At 40.3% G+C, this 4,725-nt stretch overlaps 1 long non-coding RNA gene across 1 annotated transcript in view; it reads right to left on the bottom strand.

Moving 5' to 3' along the window:
- The window catches only part of LOC144588210 (uncharacterized), a 31,517-nt gene extending 31,142 nt beyond the window's left edge, over positions 1-375 (bottom strand). The window contains exon 1 of the long non-coding RNA XR_013543629.1: positions 33-375. This is a non-coding gene — a long non-coding RNA (uncharacterized LOC144588210). The remainder of the gene's footprint in view (positions 1-32) is intronic.
- Between the last annotated feature and the right edge of the window lie 4,350 nt (positions 376-4,725).

The following is a 4,725-nucleotide window of genomic DNA, read 5'->3' as shown; positions in this document are numbered from 1 at the left end:
CTACCTACCTACCTACCTACCTACCTACCTACCTAGTCTCCCTCCCCACCCGGGTGCGAGGCAGCGCTTCACGGGGCGAGGATGAGGACCCAAGAGAACCTTTCCTTCCACCTGATCCACACTCAGTGCTGCCCTAAAGGAGAAAGGCAAGACATGGCAGGCAGAAAGAGCTGGATCATCTGGCGGCAGCAGCAGCACCGGATCTACTGCCAGCACTGCGGCTGCAGTCGCCTTCACAGGTTTGGCTCACTCCAGCGCCCCCCTACCGCCCCCCTTCTGTTCTTTCACCCCCACACTGCCCCTTTTCGTTCTACTGCCCCCCTGAAAAATGAAATCGCCCCCTGGGGGGCATTATTGCCCACATTAAGAACCACTGATCTAGATGACCACTTATTTCATAGACCGATATATTAGATTTGACTTCATTATGGAAATGGTACTTTAGATTTACCTTCATGAAATGTGGGGTTTTTTAGTTGCATCTATTGTTGGTGACCCATCTTCATGCTGGAGAATGGAGAGATGCTAAGAATTTCAGATACTGAAGGACACTGAGTGAATGCTAATATGCTGCATAAAGTTAGCTCTCCTGACATCTCATTGTTTCCAGTTCTCTGAGATCTCAGGAGAAACTGACTTTACTGAGCAATCCATTCTGCTACCTCTGATTAAGGAAACATGTCTAATTACATAGATATATTATTAACGTTCATCTGTAGTTTGAAATTAAAATTGCAATACCTTCCAATCACTCTCTAAGCAGTGCCGTAATCAAGCATTAATTTAGCAAGTTCATTTTTCCATTATATTGTTTTCATTACAAAGTTACCACATTAATACTTTCAGTACATCCATTTTTTAGTTTTAGCAGATCTGGTATTAAGAGACAAAAGGCACATACTACCAAGTACAAATGGAGGTCATTTTGAAGACTCTGCCATCTGTAATTGGGACTATTCTTTTTAATCATTTTTAAGCAGAAGCTAAAGGATTGGAATGAGAAGTCTCCAAACATTAACATTTATTGAAATGTTGAGTAAAAACAGAATATTTTAAAAAGAGTTCTAGATAACTTAAAACTTTTTCTATTTCATTCTCTTTACCCCCTATTGACAGTTTCCCACTAGGGCAAAAATTCTGCTGCTAGACTCTTGCATTTGAACACAGCATGAAAGTGTTCAGCACCCTAAATCAATTTCAGCTTTTAAGCATGGGATGTATAAAAGAAGCAACTGTAACATTGTTTTTAATGTAACTTACCTACTTTCATAAACAGTGGCAGTATACAAATGATAGGAAGAATTGTCTCTTAAAAAAACAAATAAGAAATTCTTGAACACTGAGGGAAGCATCAACATGATGATGATGATGTTTCTTTTTTTATCCCTGTTCTTAATCAATAGTGTGTTTCACTGTGTGAAGCAGAAGGATTTAAACCGAAAGCGTTTCTTTCCAATGATCGTTTTTGAATCATAAAATCTGTTTTCATGGCTGCAGGAGTTTATGATGTCCATGGGAAACACTTGCCCATGATAAACCAAACAAAAAATTATCATACACTTTTATTCTTAATAATCATCAATAATGACAATAATAATGGTGATGATGGTCCTGTACAAGTTTAGCATGAGTTCAAGTTTAACAAAAAAAAAGAGAAGAAGCCTGCTTTTGTCTATGTATAGATAATGTATAAAATGAAGGACATAACTACATAGCGACTTCGTTCTGTGGGCATTCACACTCCTTAATTGTTGATGATATTTTATGTACACTGTAGTTTTACATTTTCAGATCTAGATATATATCATCTGTGATATTCAAGATATAGATGACTATTTCTTCATAGTGCATATCCACAGAAATAGCCTGTGATCATATATCCTTTTCAAGTGAGCTTATGCTGGAGTCCACAACTGGCTGGGCTATTCTGTCAGTGTACTCCAGACTAGGTTATCTATAAGCCAATCGGCAAGGAGAGCTACTTGCATAAACTGTCATGCTCCTGCATATAAATAATATAGTTGGCTTGATAGCTCAGTGAGTTAGGTATCTGGCTGCAGAGCTAAAGGTTGGGAGTGAGAATCCCTACTGTGTCTCCAGATGTTTAGGCAGTCTGTGAAAGCCTTGGGCAAGCTTCACAGCACCAGGACACCTCCAGAAGAAAGGAATAGTAAACCACTTCTGAATACTGTCTACCTTGAAAGCCCAGGGGTGGTGGTGTGTGGACTGGCCTCATGCCGCAAGTCCCAGGTAGCAGCCATGAGCTGTACATGAGGTTCAATATTCCAGAAAAGGCAGTACAGCAGTTATGGATCAACTGGTCCTCCACTGGCAGAAGGGGAAGAGGCTGGATATAAACAGACTGTGAAAGAATCCCTTCAACAGTAACACAGAACAGATGCAATCCCCTTTCCAGAATGTAAAACCTATTGCAAGAAATGGTTATTGGAGAAACTATAGGTAGCTGAGGAAGTCCCACACTGTAGTCTGATTACATCCCATGAGAGCCATTAGGAGAAAGTGGATATTGACCTCTCCAAACTGGCTCTGCTCCATTTCAGGGAGGCTTTGCCGCCTGCACAGATAGAAGCATCGCAGTGTGACGAAGCCTTCAATGAGAGGAGGGACAGAGCCTTCAAATAGGCTAGATCTCTTTAAGGAAGCCTCTTTTGCTGCCTTTTCAACAAGGAGTCTGGGTGCTATTGGAGACGGCAAGCAGTTTCGCTTTCGTCCGTATGGCTTTCATCTCCTGCAGCCCATCGGCAGCACTTCACAGCTGATTCCTAAGTTTAATTTTTCATTTCTATATATTGTTTCCTTCTTTCCGATTGTTTGCTGGGTGTTGTTGTTTGGGGAACGGGAGGGTTTTTTCCCCCATTGTCGACAACTCCCCATCCACCTCCTTTACTTCCTGGCTTTGAGTTATTCTGTTTTGAGGCTTATTGTTACCTTATATTCAATAGTTTGTGGGGTGTAGGAGAGAGGGTGCTTTAGATTATATTTTGAATTTTAGGATTTAATTATTTGCACTCTTTAGTTAATTAAATAATTTATCAAGAGAAATTTAATTAGCGTAAAAGGTTAAAGTACCGTTTCTGTTTCACCTCCCTCCCTCCCCCCTCCTTGCCCTCCCCCCTCCTCCTCCTTTTGTTCCTTGGTTTTTTGGTGGCTCATTTTTATATTTAAAAAAGGAGGGAAAGATTTAAAAAAGACTTATATTAATTGATAGGATCCAGTTCCCTGCTGGCTGGTTTGTTGGATTATACATATATTAAAAAAAAGACAAGCAGCAGCCCAGTTGCCTCTTGCAGCACCCCCTGCTGGGTTGCAAGGCAACTGCAAGTTACCTAATTATATCCAGGGAGACAATTAGAAAGAAAAAAGAAAAAATCAAAACAAACAAACAAACAAAATATTAAATAAATAAATAAATAAATAAATAAATAAATAAATAAATAAATAAATAAATAAATAAATAAATAAATAAATAAATAAATAAATAAAAGATTAAGGAAGGCTTTCACGGCTGCGATCTAATGGTTGTTGTGGGTTTTTCGGGCTCTTTGACCATGTTCTGAAGGTTGTTCTTCCTGACGTTTCGCCAGTCTCTGTGGATGGCATCTTCAGAGGATAGCACTCTGTGCTCTGGTGCAGTTTGTTTGGGAGTTGAGTATTTATGGCTGTGAGATCAGCTTTTGTCCTTTTCAGGAGATGGGTGATTATAGTGATCAGTGTGTTTTTGTTGTGGGTGTATGGTTGTGATAAGGAGGAGAGGTTATCTGTCACTGTGATTGATGGGTGTTGTTAGCTCGTCTTTTGTGCATAGTGATCCCCAGTCCTTGTGGATGGGTAGAGTTTGTTGACCTTTTGCATGCTGTATTTTTCAATGCTGGGTGCCAAGTTTTGTTGTGTTTCAAACTTTCCTCTTTTTTGTTGAAGTTCCACTGGTGTTTGTGGATTTCAATGGCTTCCCTGTGTAGTCTAACGTAATGGTTGCTGGTGTTGTCCAGTATTTCAGTATTTTGAAATAAAATTTCATGTCCAACTTGTTTTAGGGCATGTTCAGCTACTGCAGATTTTTCCGGTTGTTTTAGTCTGCAGTGTCTCTCATGTTCTTTGATTCTGGTGTGGATGCTTCGTTTTGTGCTTCCAATATATACCTGGCCACAACTGCAAGGTATCCAGTATACTCCTGCAGTGGTGAGGGGGTCCCTTCTGTCCTTTGCTGACCATAACATTTGTTGTATTTTTGTGGTGGGCTTGAATACTGTTTGTAGGTTGTGTTTTTTCAAAAGTTTTCCCATGCGGTCCATGACTCCTTTGATGTATGGCAGAAATACTTTATTTGTGGGTGGCTGTTTTTCTTCTTCAGTTTGGTGTTGTTTTCTTGGTTTGATGGCTCTTGTGATTTCAGTTTTGGAGTAGCCATTTGCCTGTAGGGCCCAATTCAGATGGTTGAGTTCGGTGCTGAGAAACTGAGCTTCACAGTTCCGATTTGCATGGTCTACCAGTGTTTTGATTATGCCTCTTTTTTGCTGTGGTTGGTGGTTGGAATTTTGTGTAGGTACCGGTCTGTGTGGATGGGTTTTCTGTAGACCGTGTGTCCCAATCAGAGGTCAGTTTTGCATACAACCATGACATCTAAGAACAGGAGTTGACCCTCTATTTCTTTTTCCATGGGGAATTGTATATTTGGGTGGATGCTGTTGAGATGGTTCAGAAATT

Source organism: Pogona vitticeps, chromosome 3 (genome assembly GCF_051106095.1).
Source record: "Pogona vitticeps strain Pit_001003342236 chromosome 3, PviZW2.1, whole genome shotgun sequence".
Taxonomy (NCBI): Eukaryota; Metazoa; Chordata; class Lepidosauria; order Squamata; family Agamidae; genus Pogona; species Pogona vitticeps.
This window is presented reverse-complemented; position numbering and strand designations above follow the sequence as displayed.